Genomic DNA, 20,720 nt, shown 5'->3' with positions numbered 1-20,720 from the left:
TTATTGTTTGCTTGATTTAGAACTTTGAATTTTGATCCGGTTTTGAACTAACGCGAGATTATCAACACTAACAGAGGTGACGTGTCATCACTAGCGTAGGTTTACTGTAGTATAATTATCCGGGCGTCACAATTCTCCTCCACTACAAGAAATCTCGTCCCGAGATTTAAGAGGGAAGTAAGGGGGAAGGTTCGGGTTACGAAATTCTAGGGAGTGTTCTTGGTCTTGGTTGTCCTTCTCGAAGAGGTTGATCCATTACATTGATGTCTTCATTCTGCTGTTTCAGGTCATCATGATAAAGTTGTCGTCCTCTCTTCGGGAACTCCATCGTACTTACGACAGAGTAAGGGGGGTATTCTGGAAGAACGGACTTCTGCAGGGTTTACTATCTGGTCAATATCATCGGGGAAGGTGGCGGAAGTATCTCTCGAACTAAACCTTAAGAAAAGCCGAGAGCAAGTAAGAAAGTACCATGAGAAGTTTCAAACGGGTAGGCAATCGTTCAAAGCCTGAAACAAAGTGTGAAAGGGGTTCAAAGCAATCGGAATAAGTATTATGTCTGATGCCAGTATAGATCAGTAGGACGATGGTCCGTGAATTACATACGAGGCCACGTGCGATGAATAAATTTGGGAACAGGGGGTGCACAAGAGAGTCAGGTTTCGATCCTGTGGGTTATGGGCCCACCATGTGGGTTAAAAGTAGGAAGGGCGGTGACATCTTGCACGATCGTGATAGCAAGGCATGTCAGAGGGTAGCCTGTCAGTTATATGTCAGCAACATCGTCGGTACCAAGGGCGAGGGACGAAGAGAACCATTTTTCTGCTCGTTGAAACGAGGCGGACCATTAGGCAAAGTTCTCGTCCATCGGTGGCTACCGGAATGTTATCAACATAGTAACAGGGTCTTGCTGACAGAATTGTACACCGAGGTGTTTACATAAGCAGGAGAATATTACTGCTTAGATCATATAGATCACAAGAAACGTTAAACCAGCCAATGAAAGAAAAATATGATTATCAGATTAAACAGAAGAATGGAAAGGAAAATGTGTTTAAACACATATTTCAAGGTTATATCCTTCCCAAGGACAAGCTGAGCATGATATCCATGACATGATATAATGTAGAAAACTCTTTAGGTACGGGAGAGAATTTTCATGACATTACCCATACAACGGTGTTTGGATAATTGCGCAGGAAACATTTAGCATTGTGCTTCAAATGTTCCCGCTGAAAATCAGAGTACCATAGACATGCTTCGAGATAGCATTGACATGGTTAACAGGTGAAGATCAGACTTTGGAAACAAAAGGTTCCATCAGGAACAACTTATAGAATAAGTCTTACAATTTCCTCATGGAAGAATAGATAACCTTGCTGAAAGGAAAGCTTATAACAATAGGTCCTCCCGCCAGGTGTGCTGGGTATCATCACCTTACCGGGTCATAAATAGGCCAATGTTATAACTCTTGGAAATATGTTCCAACCATCATATCCGACCGAGATTCTGATCTGATTGGTGTCAGGGTAACTCAGACTCAGGATGCCTGAGAAGAAAGGTGCAACACAAATTGTCGAAACGACATCGGAGATTCTCGGGAGATGAACTATGGAAGCGAGTTCCGGACAAGGGTTCATCATTACATCAAGGAGAGGTGAGGAGGTGACTGATTGACTCAGCGACAATCCATTGAGATTTCCAAAAGATGGATTTCCACCACTATGTGAACAAGGAGATAACATTAGCTAGATCGAATGACTTAATGATGTATGCTCGAGGAAAACACACACAGTTAAATATTGGTTGAAATGTGCACCCGAAATATGGGCTAGGTAGCACAAACAATGTCCGAATGATGATTCATTAAGCCATAGACGTAGAATGAAACTATAGACCAATAACTTCAAAGCAATAGGGTTGCTAGAAGTTTAGAATTTACACATCACAGACCATTGGTCGGTATTCCTTTTAGAAACAACACGGGGACCAAGAAAGAATGGTGATGGGGAGAAGTATCATTGTACCAAGATGTCATACGAGGTGGTGAGACTCTTACGGCATACTTGACATAAAAGATGGTAATACTCCAAGGTAGAACATATCATAAGCTAGATAGCAAGGAAATCAAGGTACAACACAAAACACGAACAAGTTTGTGTTGAATGGAAGGCGACAAAATGGTCGATGATAAAACAAATCATCGAGGGCAAGGATGGTATTTCTCATCCAGAATTCGATAGATATCTTGGAAGAGCTCAGAATGTTGATGATGTTCACGACACATTTGTAGCGAGAATTTATGAAGAGGTAATCGATCGGCGATGACATCAAGTCAAAGGAATGATGAAGCGAAAAGTTATTGGAACCAGGGGTTCGACACAAACTCGAAATCAAGCTTGCTGTTCAAGGCGAAATGATATGACGAGGAAAATCGACGTAAGCTTAGCTCGGCGTCGAAGGTGGTGCTCCGGGAATAAAGACCAGGTAGCACAGTTAAATTCGGCACGATAATAACATAGCCGAGCAGGCTAGGGATGACGTGATCGAGTACGAACTCGTAAACAAAGGAGATTATTAAGAGTTGTTTAATCATGATGCGGACTCGATTCAGTTATCGATGTCCTTGAGTGTTTAATAACTCGGAGCCCGTGAAAAATTGGAATCCATGAGAATGTAATACTTGATGGAGAACTCATAAGAAGTTATGCAGTTCCGTGATAATCTCGAGATACCAAGGGGGTAATACTCGACGACAGATCAAGGTAAAGGTTGGACTAGGGTATTGCCCTGCAGGAGACAAGTGCTCAAACTTGCACGAGAAACGGAATCAAGGAGAAACATGGTCGGAACCATGATTGAAAAAGGCCAGATCCCAGATATAAGATGAACTTATACCAATGGAATAATTAATTTAAGAAAAGCTTTAATGATAAGATCTACATCGTGTCCATGGGCATGAACGCAAGTTCAAGGTCGACTCCCACTTCTCCAATGCATAACCTTTCATTTACTTCTCACTTCCGATGAAGTTGTATGGTAGAAAATTATCTGGTAAAATACCAGAAGGGTATGGCTTGTGAAACCCTTCGGGTTCATACGGTTTTTAGGGAAGGTATAGGTTCAACCCATCAAGGCATCTTAGGAACATATACCACAAACTTCGGAGTAAATATTACAAGCTCGAAAGAAGAGCATTGTGCAAAAACAGATGATACCATTTACCAAAGGCATTATATACCCATGGAAAGGCTCACAAGGTTATTCAATATGAAGGACACTGTCGGATAAAATCCAACAAAGGAACCGATGGTCCGCAAGGGATCTGATGTGAGCATCGGTACTCAACTAGAGGAAGAAGAATGCAAGGAGATCTGATTATAGAAACAACTGACTAACTCAAAGTTCAAATGCAAAGGAATTATGATTTCCAAATCAGGGGGTCAGAAGCAACGCTCTGATCAAGGATGGATAAGTTGAGTAGGCTTAGGGGTACAATCGATGGCAATTTGATAGGCCAAGATCCAGCTCACGTTTAAAATGACGTCTGAGCCGAAAGAATTAATTCTAGAATATGATTGAGGTTTGCGAGCATTCGCAACAAATTGAATCAACGGACTCAAAATGATAATGACAAGAGATGCCATTAAGATTACGAGAATTTTGGGATTAATCATAATGCAAGCAAACAAGAATTGCAAGAGCAATAGGCTCCTGAGGATTTTCGAAAGATCGAATAGTATTTTGAAGACTATTGTGGGATACTTGAATCAACTGGGGATGACCGGATACTCGGTAAGGGCGAGAATTATCCGTAGGGGTATTCAGGTGACAAAGAACAGCAAGGCAGTAAGCTCAAAGGATTCTCAGAATAACAGAGAGAATTTTGGGGTATCTTGTAATAACAAGATCAACTGGGAAACATTGTATGAATGGCGAGTATACGTGGTTATCCATAGGAGTTTATCGATGAAAGGGAATTGCAAAAGCGATGAACACAAGTTCTCGGGTTATCAGCGGAGAGTATCTTCACGGTCTTCATGTGCAGCAGACGATCATCAGTAATAAGGGGCTCTCCGGGTGAAAGTGATCACGAGATCCTAATGTTAGATTTAGCAAAATTCATTTAACCCGAATAGGAGAGAGATCAGAGTCCCAGAGTAAAGGTCGAGGAGTAAAAGATCCTAGTACCACCCAATGGCGACGTGGGCCCGTAAGACACACAACCAGGTTAGTAAAAACTTTTCCAATGACTAGACTCGACTTCGGCCAAGGAGTTGGAAAGGGGGATTCCTACAGGCAGTCGGCTCTGATACCAACTTGTGACGCCCCCGATTGACCGTACACTAATCATGCACGCAAATGTGTACGACCAAGATCAGGGACTCACGGGAAGATATCACAACACAACTCTAAAACATAAATAAGTCATACAAGCATTATAATACAAGCCAGGGGCCTCGAGGGCTCGAATACAAGTGCTCGATCATAGACGAGTCAGCGAAAGCAACAATATCTGAGTACAGACATAAGTTAAACAAGTTTGCCTTAAGAAGGCTAGCACAAAAGTAGCAACGATCGAAAAGGCAAGGCCTCCTGCCTGGGACCTCCTAACTACTCCTGGTCGTCGTCAGCGGCCTGCACGTAGTAGTAGGCACCTCCAGTGTCGTAGGTGTCGTCGTCGACGGTGGCGTCTAGCTCCTGGACTCCAGCATCTGGTTGCGACAACCAGATAGATAGGAAAAAGGGGGAAAAGAGGGAGAGAAGCAACCGTGAGTACTCATCCAAAGTACTCGCAAGCAAGGAGCTATACTACATATGCATGGGTATATGTGTAAAGGGGCATATCAGTGGACTGAACTGCAGAATGCCAGAATAAGAGGGGGATAGCTAGTCCTGTCGAAGACTACGCTTCTGGACATCTCCATCTTGCAGCATGTAGAAGAGAATAGATTGAAGTCCTCCAAGTAGCATCGCATAGCATAATCCTACCCGGCAATCCCCTCCTCGTCGCCCTGTTAGAGAGCGATCACCGGGTTGTATCTGGCACTTGGAAGGGTGTATTTTATTCAGTATCCAGTTCTAGTTGTCATAAGCTCAAGGTACAACTCCGGGTCGTCCTTTTACCGAGGGACACGGCTATTCGAATAGATAAACTTCCCTGCAGGGGTGCACCACATAACCCAACACGCTCGATCCCATTTGGCCGGACACACTTTTCTGGGTCATGCCCGGCCTCGTAAGATCAACACGTCGCAGCCCCACCTAGGCTCAACAGAGAGGTCAGCACGCCGGTCTAAACCTATGCGCGCAGGGGTCTGGGCCCATCGCCCTATGCACACCTGCACGTTGCGTACGCGGCCGGAAGCAGACCTAGCCCCCTTAATACAAGCGCGAGCTTACGGTCCAATGCGGCGCGCGCCACTCAGTTGCTGACGTCAAAAGAGCTTCGGCTGATACCACGACGTCGGGATACCCATAACTACTCCCACGTAGATGGTTAGTGCGTATAGACCAAATGGCCAGACTCAGATCAAATACCCAGAACTCGTTAAGCGTGTTGTTTATCCGCGAACGCCGACCAGGGCCAGGCCCACCTCTCTCCTAGGCGGTCTCAACCTGCCCTGTCGCTCCGCCATCAAAGTAACAGTCGGGGGCCGTCAGGAACCCAGGCCCACCTCTACCGGGGTGGAGCCACCTGTCCTTTCAGCCCCCTCATCAGAATCACTTGCGGGTACTCCTCGAGCCGACCCGACTTTAGTCACCACATGTGTCATGTATATAATGTATATAGCATATACCCGTGATCACCGCCCAGGTGATCACGGCCCGATAGTATAGCACAGCAGACGGACAAGAATGTAGGGCCACTGATGGAAAACTAGCATCCTATACTAAGCAGTAGGATAGCAGGTAAGGGGAACAACTGTAGCAACAATGACAGGCTATGCAACAGAATAGGATTAATCGAAAGCAGTAACATGCTACACTACTCTAATGCAAGTAGTAGAGAGTAGAGTAGGCGATATCTGGTGATCAAGGGGGGGCTTGCCTGGTTGCTCTGGCAAGTAGGAGGGGTCGTCGACTCCGTAGTCGAACTGGGCAGCAGCAGTGTCGGTCTCGTAGTCTACCGGAGAGAAGAGGGGGAAGAAACAGTAAATACAATGCAAACATAAGCATGACGATGCGTGACATGACAATGAGCGGTGCTAGGGGTGTCCTAACGCGACAGTAGGTGGTACCGGTGAAGGGGGGAACATCCGGGAGGTATTCCCGATGTTTCGCGTTTTCGAACAGACGGACTGGAGGGGAAAAGTTGCGAGTTCGATAGGTTAGGGAGGTGTGGTGGACGAACGGACTGCGTACCGGATTCGTCTCGTCGTTCTGAGCAACTTTCATGTAGAAAACATTTTCATCCGAGTTACGGTTTAAAAGATATGAATTTTCAAAGATTATTTGAATTTCTGGAATTATTTGAATTAACAGAAAAGATAAAATGACGTCAGCATGACGTGCTGATGACGTCAGCAGTCAACAGACTCGCTGACCAGGTCAAACTGACCAGTGGGTCCTACATGTCATAGAGAGAGGGCTAACAGTGGGTTATTTTAATTAAACGTGGTTAATTAACAGCTGGGTCCCACATGTCATAGACTAATTAGTTAAACTAATTACTTTTAATTAAAAATCATTTTAATTAGTTATTTAAGTGGTGGGGCCCGCACGTCAGTGGCTGGGGCCTGCCCAGTCAGCACGTTGACCGCGGTCAACAAGTCAAGGGGGCCCTGGGGCCCGTGTTTAGTGGCTGTGAGGTGGGGCCCGGAGGGCCACGTCGGCGGGCGGCGCCGGAGACACGCCGGCGACCATTCCAGCAGCGGAGTTCGCCGGAGTTGCTCGGATTTCCAGCACAGGGCACCATTCCGCGCGTTTTCGGTGGCGTTCGAACGAGTAGATCATCCCGCGTCGATCTAGAGTGATCCCAGGAGCGGGGGTGGCCGGAGTGGAGCTCAACGACGACCGCGGGCGGCGCCGGACTACGGGCATCTCCGAAAACCACGCTACGGGCTGCGTTCTAGCTAACAAACGACGCTAGCGGGCTCTACGGACCTCCGGCAACTCTACGGAGGCCACCGCTTGGCTCGGAGATGGACGGGGTGAGCGCAACGAGCTCGCGGACGAGGCCGCATGCGGCAATGGCGACGGCGGCACCGCGAGCCTTCTACGGTGTATGAGGAGGAACCAGAGGAAGGAGGAGGGGGTGGAGGCTTACGGCGCGGCACACGGAGGCCCTCGAGTGAACGGGAGCGCAGAGGGGAGGCGGGATGAATCGCAGCGGGCGGCGGCGACCGAGGTTGGGGAAAAGCGTGACCCGGCCGCTGCAGGGCACCCCAGGTCGTCCTGAAGCGCGGGGTCGACGAGGACGACGTAGAGGGAGCTCGGGGACATCGGCGGCTCGACGAACGGTGGTCGGGGCCACGCCTACGAGGCTTCGGCGGCGATCTCGCTCGGGCGAGGGGAGGGCCAGAGAGAGAGAGAGCGACCGAGATGCAGAGGGGAGTTGGTGGAGGTAGGTGGGGAGGAGGCCGAGGCGTCGAGGGGAGGGGTCAGTGGAGGCGGGGGCGCTGGCGATCTTATCCCCTCCTCGACGCCGGCGAGGGGGGTCCGGCGGGGACGCGCGCCTGTTCCGACCCTGGTCGGGGGAACAGGGAAGGGGAGAGAGCGACCGGGGGGGGGGGGAACGGGCCGGTTCGGCGGATGGGCCAGGTGGGCCGGCCTGGCTGCGAGCTGGGCCGTCTGGTCCAGGGGGGTCATTTTCTTTTCTTTTTGTTTTACTTTGTCTTATTTTTTTTTTCTGTTTTGGCTAATTGTCTGGGCACCAAGTGAGTTTTGTAAAATATGATAGCTGGCCCATAAATAACAGCACAATATGCCTTACCACCAAAAACTAGTTTGGGGTAAATATCATTTCATATTTATTTTGTATTAATAAAAAGGATATTAATTAATGTTTTCAGCCACTGTTTGAGGATGTTTAAGTCACCTATCAAATTTCAATAATGTTCTTTACTATTTTATCATAGCCTCTGATTTATCTACTATTTATTGAACATTTTAGTTTTAGTATTTGAAAACTTTTATTGTTTGCTTGATTTAGAACTTTGAATTTTGATCCGGTTTTGAACTAACGCGAGATTATCAACACTAACAGAGGTGACGTGTCATCACTAGCGTAGGTTTACTGTAGTATAATTATCCGGGCGTCACAACCTCCCAATAATCCTTTCCGCACCAAAACTTTTTGCGGCCTTCGATGTTGTGCCGGCTGCCGCGATGGTTGCGGAGCTCCTCCTCCGTCGCGCCGGGACACGGCGTCGCGAAGCCGTCCGCGTCGATCTTCCAGTTGCGTGGAAGACGACAGCCCGGCGGCACGAGGAGGCAGTAGCGGTGGAGCTCCTCCGTCTCCAGCACTCTGATGCTCGTCGGTCATGCGCCGGGGACGTCGTCGTCGGTGCCGGTGCCGCCGGTGCTGCTGCTGCCGCGGAAGAAGGCCATCGGGTGCGGGGAGGTGGCGGGGCGGGGAGGTGGCGGGTAGGTGGCAGCGGGCGTCGGTGGGACGGGTGTGGGCGTCGGAGGGAGGGCGTGGCGTTTTATAGCGGGGCGGGGAGGAGGCGGGCAGGCGGCAGCGGGGCTATTAACGCCGGCGCGTTAATGACCGCGCGGCAGGCGAGGCGACCGCGAGGCAGCCGCTTTGACCGTCGGGCGCCGCGAACGACGCGTCCGGAGGGGGCAGGCCAGGCGGCGGGGGTCGTCGGCTGGCAGGCCAGGCGACAACGGTCGCGTACGGCAGACGGCAGCGGCGGCGCGGCAGGCGAGGAGCCGACAACGACGGTAGGCGGCAGCGGGGCCGTCGTGCAGGCGCGGCGGCAGGCGGCAGCGGTCGCGCGGCAGGCGAGGAGGCGGCAGCGGTGGCGTCCGGCAGGCGCGGCGGCAGGCGGCAGCGGTGGCGTCCGGCAGGCGGCACACGCGTGCAACCGCCTGCGTGCATGCGCGCCTCGGGCGCCGTGATTGGCGAACGGCAGGGGACGCGACGGGTGCGGGCTGGCGTGGGGTCGGGGGACGTTGGGGGTGGGTCCGTGACGGGTGCGGCGGGGCGCGGAAGACGACGCGTTGACTGCGGGGCTGCCGCTTTGATCGCGGGCGGGCCGCGCGGGCACGTCTGCATGCCTGCCACGTCACCAGGCGCGTGCGTACGGGCGGTTTAATTTTTTTCCCTCACGGGCGGGCGGGCTGTATTCATATACGTATAGTTCCGGCTGTTTTTTTTGCGGGCGGGCGGGGGAAGCTTTTTCAAAATATGTCCATCCTGCCCTCTGTTATGAAGGGGTATTGGGCAATCTCGGTCGTCCTTGTGTTTGGGGGGGGTGTCTACCGAAGCGGAAGTGAAACTTATAAATTTTGTTTGAAGTTAAACATTGAAAATTTCACCAAGTTTACAGAACAAATTATCAAGAAGTACGTTGCAGAATAAATATCATTATATACACAATAATTGTATATTTTATAATATCTCTACCAGTAAGAGCATCTCCAACAGCCGCGCTTCGCGCCGCGCGCAAAAAACTAGTTTGCCGCGCGCCGTTCCGCTGGTTTTGCACGGCCGCTAGCGCTGGCTCCAATAGCCGTGCTAAAATGCAGCGCGCGCCGCTCCAGCACCGCGCAAAAAATGCAGCGCGCGTGACTCGCCGCGGCATTGCATATATGGCCTTTTGGACACAAAATGAATTTGATACATTCAAAATGCAATGAACATGACATATAAAATTTCACACAAACAAGTTGATGAATAAAACTTCATGCCCACAAGTTCAAAATCATGCCCACAAGTTTATCCAACCAAGTTCAAAATGCAAACCAAGTTCAAGACACAAACGAAAGACACATCAATCCTCTTCCTCGTCTTCGTCCTCATCTTCCGAAAACGATTCTTCCGCCTCCGAAGATGAATCTTCCTCCCTCTCCTCATCACGCACCGCATCACGTGAAGCTCCGACGGTGTTGGCAATATCTTCAACGGCATCTTCATGGGAATGTGTTTGAGGAGGCACATCGAAAGACATTCCGCCCATGGCGGCCGGAGGTGCACCCATGCCTTACATGAGAGAAGCAAAACTCATGCCTCCCATGGCGGCCATAGCGTCGGGGGGTGCTCCAAAGCCACCCATGGCGGCCGAAGGTGCACCCATGCCTCCCATGGCACCTAAACCGCCCAAGTATTGCATAGTAAGATATCATCGATGTTGGTGTAATTGCCCGCTCTTCCTTTCGGCGCGTCGACAATGCCCTCACCCTCCTCGTCCACCTCGAACTCATGGTCTTCGAAATGGATGTCATTGGTTTGAGACCAATGCGAATTATTGGAGCAAACACCCATAGTTGACATGTATGCATCATCGTTGAGACTACAAAGTTTTTTGAACAATGCAAATAAGCTATCTATATGAATGCATTGAAAAAATAACAAGAAAAGAAAAGTTGGAAAAAAATTCTACCTTGGGGGCATTTCGTCGAACATGTTGTGCGCGTCGGCCGCCGGCTCAACGAGTGAGCTCGCCGGCGCTTTGGTAGCCGCCGCGCCCATCGCGCGCCCTGCAAGCTTCTTCCTCCTCGCCTTCAAGGTGCCGGAGGCGTCCGCCGCCTTGTTCTTCTTCGCCGATGTCTTGCCCTTCTTTGGCGGTGCCGCATTGGGGAGCTTCAAGGAGGGGGCGGCGACTCGGGCCGGCGCCGACGCGACGCCACCGGCCGCCGAGGTCATCCGCGGTGGCATGAAGAGGCCGCGCGCGAGGCCGATGGTCGGCGGAGCTCCGGCGGAGGCGAGGCCAACGCCCCCCGCACTAGGGTTTGCGGCGGCGCGGCAGCGGTGGAGGGGTCGCGGCTATAGGCTGGGGTGAGCGGGGTGCCGGCGCGTGCGTCCATGGGTGCAGTTCGCCGGTGCCGGCGCGCTCGGGGCGTAGGAGGCGGAGAGGAGAGAGTGCGGCACGAGCGCCCCAAATACGCCGCGCGAGATAGCGAATCCGACCGCGCGCCCAACTCCTTATACCGCGCGCGCGGTTATTGCGCGCCCGCTGGAGTGACCCGCCGGGTTGCGCGCGCTAAAATGGCCAAATTTGCGGTGCGGCGCTCGTTTAGCGCGGCTGTTGGAGATGCTCTAAGGGACGACCTGGTAGTCTCCGTCCACGTTTTATTTTAGTCTCACCTTTCTCTGATTTATTTTCCTCCGACCTCCCACGTAGGGGGTGTTTGTTTCCAGGGACTTTTTTATGTAGGGACTAGAAAAAGTCCCTCTTAGAGACTTTTTTACCAAACGGGAGGGACTTTTTAGGGACTAAACTAGGCATTTGGGACTAAATGAAGAAGACTCTCAAGGAGAGTCTTTTTGGGACTTTTCCAATAATGCCCCTCCATGCACCCATTGGCCCGCCACCCCATGGTGTTGTTTGATTATTATTTTTCTATATACTAGGGGCAACATGGTCATTTAATAACCTCTAGGAAGAGACTAGGGACTTTTTAGTCTCTGAAAACAAACAGGGAGTGACTTTTTAGGGACTAGAGACTTTTTAGTTGGGACTAGAAAAAATCCTAGGACTAGAGAACCAAACACCACCGTAGTCCCGTTGCACGCAAGAGAATCAAACCAAACCTCGTAGCGATGCCTTCAGGTAGTCCACGCGCAAGCAAAAAATCGGACGAAAAAAAACCTACGAAAAAAACCAGCGAATAAAAAACGTGCACGAATCGCACGCACGAACGAGGGAGGCCTGGGTGCCCTCGAGCGAGAACCACTCGCACCCACGACTCGCACAACAGATCCCTTCGCCTCCGCCCTCGCACATCAAGCCGCCGCCAATCCTTGCGCTACCTCGACGGGAGCCATCGATCTTCTTCAGGAGACGCCGCCGATCCCGTTGAGGAGCCGCCGCCGACCGCGTCCAGGATCCGAGACTGATCCCCTTCAGGAGCCGACGCCGATCCCCTGAGCTACTGGCGCTGGCCAGGCTCCAGACCGATGGACACGCTTGCTCGCCGCTCCTCGGGGCCAGCCCCTCCCGCCGCGTCGGATCACGCATCGGCTTGGGGACCCCTCGGGGATGCCGCCGGTGCAAAAGGCGTCCGCGATAGTGCGGGCTGGGGACCGAGCAGCTGGGCATGTCGCGTCCAGGGCTTGGTCGGGCGATGAAATTTTGGCTGATTGGCTGCATGTCGCTTCGGATTTGGTACTATCCCCATCTCTCTCTCAGACACACACACACACCACTTTATCTCCGTCTCTTTCTCTCTTAGTGTCTGCGTGTGCTTGCTGACGCAGGTGCATGTGTGTGTGCGCGCGCGCGTGTGATGTGCCGCTGACCGCTGTTGTGTGTGCTTGTGGCGATGCTGTCTGTGAGTGTGATTTTTGCCGCTATCCTGCGTGGTTCTTGGTGCCTCGGGGATGAGAGGAAGCCACCCAGAAAATGGCTAAACATTCCTATTACAAACAGAAAACAGCTATGGTTGGTGATAACTAGCAGTTGGGGCGCACCCATGGCGCGCCGCCTAAGCGGTACCTCTGCGCACTTGTCTTGCTCAAGCACCATCGGAGCGACTGGCGGCCGCCTGGAGCTTGTGCACGGGCGCCGCCATGCCGCAGCTACAGCCTATAGGAGGACTGCCGTGGGTCAGGCCTGGGGCGGAGAGCATCGGTGGCACAGTTTGGCGAACAGGACGGGGGCAGCGATGGCGTTGTCTTCTTCTCCGTCATTGACCGGCTCTGCCCCAGTGTACGTCTTGGATGGGCACGACCGGCGCTTACGTCACCGACGGATAGACACCGCTTGGGCTGGGAGGCAGCGACACCGGCCTGCGGTGCCAAACCCAGCCAACCCGGCACCGGCGCCGCCCGAGGCGGAGGCGGAGTCCATGATCCTGGTCTCCGGCCCCCGCGTTGTCGATTTCGGTATGAGGCACGCCGACTGCCGCACAGGTGGTGCTCTCCTTCCCATCTCTTCCGCGCGGCCGTAGCACCGTCGTCCTCCATGTTAGGTTTCTGAAGTTCTCCCGGATGCATTTCTATCTAGTTAACTCTTAGCCTTCGCTGGTCCTATCGTGTATGCGGTCGATTTAGCTATCACGATCCATGAATCGCAGTGGATCTGGTTGGAGCCCTTGAGTTGGCGCGGATTGATAAACCGTAGGGATTGTACTGCACCCAAATCTCATTTCTGTCAATAGATTCAGGTTTTCAGAGTTAACCTTGGCCCCTCCCCTGCTTGAGATTGGCCAAGCATGTCTTTCTTAGCTCATTTCACATGCTATGGCTAGGCTATTATTCCCTGCTAAGAAAACCTTATAATGTCATTTCACATCTTATAATGTCTTTGTTAGCTCTGTCTGAAGTTTTTCTTATTACCCTCTCGGTGCCCGTGTTCTCAAGCAGGTGAATGTGTCTTGTTCATCAATGCCGCCGGGTGTGCCATTGAAGGCAATGACCCCTCTGCAAAGTTTGCCAGTGATTGTTCGTTTAAAGGCCGGGACATCTGAGAGCATAGTTGAAGGCGGCGACTATCCGTCGTTGTACAACTCGGCACACTACAACGATTTCAGCTACAAATTCGATGGTCTTGCCCCTGGAGACTATTATCTGGATATGCACACGGATGGGCCAAAAGGAATCAGATCATTTGATGTGCTCGTGCAAGAAGACAAGGCAAACTTACGACCTGTCTGTCTTTTTAAATTTCGTTGCATGGTTTCCCTATCCACATTTGGCTCAAACAGTCTACCTTTTTTGTTCATAGATTTTGTCTGAACTTGATGTGTTCGTGGTAGTTTGGAGGTAACAGGCCCCTTCAGGTGCTTGACATTAGGGCTTTTTTTTGGACTAAGAGCAATGGTGCTATCATCAACTTCAAGGGAGTAAGAGGGAACCCATGGTTTGCGGCATCTGCATTCGGAAAGCCCCACCAACACCAGGTACTTTGTTTATTTTAGATGCAATGTGCTCATTCTCGAGCTTGCATTCCCACCGGTAATCTTTGCGTTGAACGTGAAAGCAACAAAGTTAGGTACACCTGGGAGTGGCTTATGCAAAGAATGTTAACTGATGTTGAGATTTCTTCACCTATTCACGTCGGTTTTTTCACAAACTATTTTTCAATCATATCTCATGTAATCCTGATATATGATCAATGTACAAAAATTGCAGAAAAGGACACTAAACTGATCCCAAAGTACGAGAAACAGATAGAGGAGCTAACCAGCCAATGCACCATGAAGTCCGTGGTCTTTAGTAGAATCTACCAATCAGGAACTTATCAGGCCTAAGATGGAGCTTCACCAAAAGCTTGTGCAAAGTGATAATTTTGGTAAGTACAAACTAATGCATTAAGAATCGTCCTGTCCTAGTTTTTTTATATATAGGTATAATTGTTCTAACATATAACATAATAACTTGCACAACAAGTTCTTGACAAACGAACAGACCAACTAAGAAAAGTTTCTCAGAACTACGAAAATGACAAGAAACTATGGGCTGCTGCTGTCAAACATGGTCCACACTGACGATGATATAAATATGAAGGTTGTTCGCCCAGAGAAATTCCATATGTGAACCTAAATATAATAGACATGTTATTCGAGAAAAGAAACACAAAACTTTACACATTCAAGTGAATACCGGCTCAGACTCCAAAGCCGGAATCTTGTTTGCTCTTTTTTAATGTCACGGCTGAGTTGTCCTGATATGTTAAAAGTAAAATTTAGAACATTACAATTTTCTTATAAACTAAAGTAAAATCCATGCATGAAAACATAAAGATACTTTACTAAGCGAACACTTACATTTCTTCAAAACAAGGAGGGTGGCACATAGTGTGGAAAATAACACATACCTTTCTACTGATCGTCACCGTTAGCACATATGCCTCTTAAGTAAGCAATGAACTTTTGCCATTAGATTTGAGAGAATCAAAATGCCTAGGTGAGAACCAAGAAATCAATTAAGTTATGAGAGAAATAATATCGACAATCAGGGCAAGCCAATTGGAGCATAGCTAAACCAGGCAGCTATGCATATTTAACGATCGGTAGGCCTAACTTTTAGGTGCATCATTGCATTCAGATATTGCATTGATATAATCCCACTTCCTATCCATCCACCAGCCCAAGGAATAAATGCAACAGGCCAAATGCAATACCAGTTTTCTTGGTCCGAACTTGTTGTATGCTGTAATGAATTCCCTTAAAAATAGTTTAAAGCAGATTATATCCAGGCTTCATGTACCCATGCCCCGCTCCTTCCACTGCCAATCGGTACAGCTTCGCTTTCGTACGGACACAAGAAGAAGCCTCGGTCCTATAAATTAAAACATCAGGTCATAATACTATCTGCATGGTTCTTTGCTACATCACGTTCATCAGAGCAGGATATATACGTCGCTTCACAAAGTTACCTTTTAATAAATTAAAAACAGGATACTTTAGACACAATAATGCATACTGTATTGAAAATTCGTGTGCAAAAAAAAAGGCATATAGCTAGCAAAGAATAGAAAAAATCATTACCCCAAAAAACAGACAAGTGGCACTCCAGACATGACAATAGCGAAGTATCCACTTTCTTTAACAGATATTTATAAAAATTGCGAGATATACTCAGCCAGATCTGTTACTATCTCATCTGAACTCCCAAAAATCCTCATTTCAGTATTCAGTTTTGGTTAATAAGGCAGCTATTTTCCTATCCATTGTTTGCTCTGGCCTAGAACTATCATTCTTGCTACACCAAATAATCCTACAACAAAAGCACCAGTATATTACCGACAAGAACGCCCGAAGTGACCCAACTCATGGACAGAACATTAGAATTTAAGAGAACTTCAACATAGTGATAACATCAAGTAATACATCTCTAGTAGTAGTTACAGATGTCACACATCAAATGCGAAAATTATTCAGTGAACCTCTGCAGCTTGGTTCTCCAGCTGCATCAGAGGCGGGCCATCTCCCCATCGACCATCTCCGCTACCAAAATGTTGTTGTAAATTCAGATAAAGAAAATCAGTGCAAGGAAAGAAACTTAGATCATACTGGGTTTATTTCATCCCCAAAAGCTTATGATATTGTTCACAATATGTATGCTCAGATATACTAGTAACAAAGCTGAATAATTTTAGCCCGTTAGTCCTAATAAATGCAGCAAAAGATTCACTATTTTTTTAATGCATAGGAATCCAAAAAAAAAAAAAACTCAACAAACAGAAAATAGTAAATGTGTAACTCCTTCAAGGTGGACACTATGAATGCCATTATCGTGTTGTAACCTCTAAAATGATTTGGATCTCCCTGAAGCTCGGTTTCTCAGTTACACGAGCCTGATCAAGCTAGTTGTGCACTAAGAAAATGTATAAAACAAAGAAAAGTGCAAATGTACATACAAACATGTAGCCGATACAAAAAGAAAATGAAGGCACCGCTTTGGGGACATTGAAACGATGAACAATAGCACCAAAGCATCGCCCTTGTAAATCACTGACACTACAAAGCACTCTATACCAGAAAAAAAGGCATAACCAGTGGTTAAAAGTAGAAGAGTTATAGGATAAAATCAGTAGCAAACCTGTAGGAATTAACATGGAAACCTGTAGGAATATTACTGGGATTAACAAATATGGACATTTTAACTCATCAAGAAAGTGAGATGGTAGAATCATACCTACCTACGTTTTTTCCATGGTAGCACAACATTACCAGCAAGATATATCATGATATATGTTCAAACACCAAACATATATGACTGGTTGCAATCACACAAAACACCTCTTATATGCAAAGGATCCATGGATGAGTGACAAAAAGATCTCAATTCAAATGACATTAGAAACGGAATATCCAGAGTGATAAAAATGCTAGCAGTAAAAAGGATAAAAGAGCATGTGACCACTGTCAAGATTCCATGGCACTTAAAATCAAACTATGACATGGTTACATCCACTGATTTGCAAGAAAGCCTTCGCAAGAAGATGGTTAGAATCTCATGTCTTGGATCTGTCACCCATAGCTATTTCAGCACATCCACTGCAAGTCTTGGTTTTTGTCCACCATAGCTCTTCCTTCCGCTAGTTCACCACATCAACTGCACAAGGCCAACAAGAGAGCTTCCATCAGGACAGAACACAAACATATCATGTTAATTATCTTGGATTGTAATACTGCCGCAAGAAATCAAAAAAAGAAGAAGGTGAGATTAGCCTTTGTTGGTGCAAAAGTGAATCACCTTGGGCGTAGTTTGTGGGAGACACGGCCATCAACCGCAGAAGGGATGGATGATGCCACAATAGATGCCCCGTTATTGAGGAATAATTCTATCTATTACAGATGTAACGACAGTACCAAGACTCGTACTACTATTGCAGAATAACAGAGAGTTGTAGGCTAGATAAAATGCCGCAGCAGTAACTCGTTTTCTTGATATTAAGGGCAGATATAGAGCAAGATTAGAATCTTTTAGCAAGCATAGGGAATATCCATGACAATATATAACTTGAAATAATAGAAGTATAGCTCTTTGAAACCAAAAATTTCTAGCCGCTTTCCTAAAATACTATCTTTTCAGTGTTGGTTAGGCCATCAAATAAATCACTACTTCAAGTTCCATCGATCAAACAAATATGAACACAACACCAATGCATTAGCTCATATATATTTTCAGCAAACACAAATCGAGCAAGGCAATGAAAAGAAACCCAACCAGAGAACCTAGAGTTCCCTACAGGAGAAAATACAACATGAAACACATGATGAATGTGCTCATAGACAATTCATCAAACAGGACAGGGGCAAGGTAATGAAGAAAAATCTCAGCTTGGGCAAGGTCAGTGGCGTTTTTCTGCTACTGCTAGTAGAGCAGCAGCGGGGAGATGATGAAAAGAGGGAGAAAGAGCTCACATGTTCCGCCGTTTTCTACCTGCAGCAACTTCAGGATCCCCTCCACCCAACGTCCTTGTGGCGGCTCAGGCACAGCAACGAGCCCCGTGCTACTTCTCTAGAGGAGGAGAGAGTCGGCCAAGGAGGAGGGGGCGACGCATGGCTGGTGGTTGGCTAGAAGAGAGCCGCCTTGGACCTGGGCGACGGAGGAAGGAGGCATCGGTGCAGCACCTGGGCCGCGCAGGTCGCCGCCGCCCAGACCGTGCACCACCGCCTGTTGGTCCTCCAGATCGTGCCCGGCCGCGGGGCGGCCAGATCGGCACGAGGTCGCCACGGGCAAAGTAGACTGGAGACGCGGGCATAGCAGGGCGGGCTGAGTCGCGGGCGGAGCAGGGCGGATTGAGTCGGCGGCGGGGGCGTTTCTGGGGGAGAGGAGAGGAAGAAGGCTGCGTATGAAGGAAGGCAAAAGGAGGTATGACCCCGATCTCCTTTTCCCACCCAATCGCTAAACACAGTTTTTTTGTCGTACTTCTGATGACGTGGACGTTGCCAGGATGTGCCCTTTGCGCGACTGTTAATGGGTTTAATAATTATTGGTAAACCTGCAAACCTGCATGCTGTCCATCTACCTCTTCTTCCTGTTGCAACTATTGATGGCCATTATTATTGCAATTTTATCCTAATTTATGTTCAGCTATTACCAGGTTCTTTGATTGAATCCTAATTCAAACTTCTAACATACGCAATACTTTTTGTGCAATTATAAGATGATGCATACTCTGACAGTGCTTTGGCCGCATAAAAGGTAAATCCATCATTGTGGAGATGTCAAAGTCATCACAAAAACAAGCATCTGAACTTTCTTTTTGGAATGAAACAAAGATGCAGACAAACAGTATCATTTTTTTTTGACATCAACCAATATCATGGGTTAGTTCAGGACTTCAGGTATATATCACCAGTATAACAATCTATTAACCATAGCAATTTTTACTTTTTTTAGCTACTCTCAAATGCTTATCTATTTTAAATACCTATTAAATGTTGTCACAATCACCCAATTTCCGCCGCACTGAGGACTGTGGCAGGAAGGAGCCCACCGTCGGCATCGCCTATGGCCGAAAAGACCGAGGACCCAACGCCCTCAAGCACGATGGCGTTCTTTCTGTTGCGACTTATGGTGATGACTGAGGAATTTTGAGATCAATCTCGATCTGCATATGACCGTGACCGGGAGGCGAACCCGGTTGCGCTTAGAGACAATTGATTAATGGAGATCCTCCAGCCACCGAGCTCCTAAAGGACACCTAGGCGAGAAATCCACGCTTGTCCATACCGCTTGCCTTTTAGGCCGAGCAACCTCGTGAACTTCGACCCCATCATGCTGTAAATATTAATACTTTACAAATTAACTAACTTTTTAGATTGGATATTATTCCACATCTATGCATATTTTTTCTTACTGCGGTATATATCTAACACTAGAAAATGAGTTGTTGAAATAATTTTTACTAATAATCATTGGTCTATAGGACAAGGACTCGGCGGATGATTCCTCCTTGACTTTCTACCACCTGCGCCCTGACTACGTCCACAACGTCCCGACACCATGTTCAACACCAAGTTCTAACCCACATATCCAATCTCCCTCCATGGATCTTGCCTCTCATTGACCAGGGAAAATATCCTGTGGAGCTTAGGCTTAGGTGCACCTCCTTATCTAGCCATTCATCTCTGCATTGCGATTCGTGCAAGGACTTTTCTCTTTTTTGTTTCTTCCAAATAAAACAACATATGAACTTCAAACTTTGCATGACAACCAAACATTCTAACTCGAATGTGGAAAAAACTTTCAGATTTTTTCGTGCATCAGAAGTACTAAAAATAACATTTTTGAATAAAGAAAATCTCATTTCATATGTTTATGTCGGTCAAAACATCTATAAGCTTTCTCTCTCATTGTAGTAAGAATGTTTTCCTATCTTGCAAAGTTTGAAGTTCATATTTGTTTTATTTGGAAGCAAAAAAAGAGAAAATTGCACGCAGTAAGTTAGTTGTCTAGCACGGATCTCAAAGTTATATTGGAGGGTATGGATAAGAGGTGTCCATGAGCCTATGCTCTAAAAATCCGCGTCCGACCAGGAAAAATATCCTGTGGAGCCAAGAGCAACAATTCAACTCAATTTCAGATTTACAAAAGAGATGGACCTAGAGCAAACAACCTGTGAGGCTTGGTTTGTGTACATCGATGATGTTGTATGGTGGTGAAGTTTCTTCACTTCCCCTGACCAGACGATGCATGCTCTGCTCGCTGAAGGTGCCCGCTGTTTGTGTTCGGATGTTGTTGCTGCCGTATGTCAAGGTATGTAGCAGCAGCTTTTGTTATCCTTTCCACACGAGCGAATGTCAGAATTTATCATGTGGGCAATTTTTTTGACTGTAGTATGAGTACAAGGTTCAGGGAAGTTCAGTCATTTAGTATCTCACAGACTGTCTCGGCTTTAAATTTAGGAGATGATTTGGAAGCTCAACATAGTCTAATGCAGATTACATATTAAACGCCTTTTCAAAGCATGTATGGAAGAAAATGTGGTGAGCTCTCCATGAGAAAATTTAATATAACAGTTTCTTCGACTTGAAGGAATATTTGCAGATTTTAATCTATAGAAAGTTTGAGGGTATCATCTTTGCGAAATTGATGCTCTTGACGTCTATTAGTAATGGACACTTTTATCATTCTATATATCACTTTATGCACT

At 47.7% G+C, this 20,720-nt stretch overlaps 2 long non-coding RNA genes across 3 annotated transcripts; one reads left to right on the top strand and one right to left on the bottom strand.

The window, feature by feature from the left end:
• Positions 1–11,884: 11,884 nt before the first annotated feature.
• LOC123054904 (uncharacterized) lies at positions 11,885–18,292 on the top strand. The gene is made up of 4 exons (XR_006426380.1): positions 11,885–12,275; positions 13,475–14,010; positions 14,243–14,402; positions 18,008–18,292. It is a non-coding gene; the product is annotated as an uncharacterized lncRNA (long non-coding RNA).
• On the bottom strand, positions 14,418–18,213 carry LOC123054903 (uncharacterized). Of its 2 annotated transcripts, XR_006426379.1 has the most exons (3): positions 17,983–18,213; positions 14,928–17,170; positions 14,418–14,774 (listed from the first exon to the last, which is right to left on the bottom strand). It is a non-coding gene; the product is annotated as an uncharacterized lncRNA (long non-coding RNA). The 2 variants fall into 2 exon arrangements; XR_006426378.1 differs by having other exon boundaries at positions 14,418–17,170.
• Positions 18,293–20,720: the final 2,428 nt, after the last annotated feature.

This window comes from Triticum aestivum, chromosome 2D, assembly GCF_018294505.1.
Source record: "Triticum aestivum cultivar Chinese Spring chromosome 2D, IWGSC CS RefSeq v2.1, whole genome shotgun sequence".
Taxonomy (NCBI): Eukaryota; Viridiplantae; Streptophyta; class Magnoliopsida; order Poales; family Poaceae; genus Triticum; species Triticum aestivum.
Note: the sequence above shows the minus strand (reverse complement) of the source record. Positions and strands in the feature narration are given on the sequence as shown.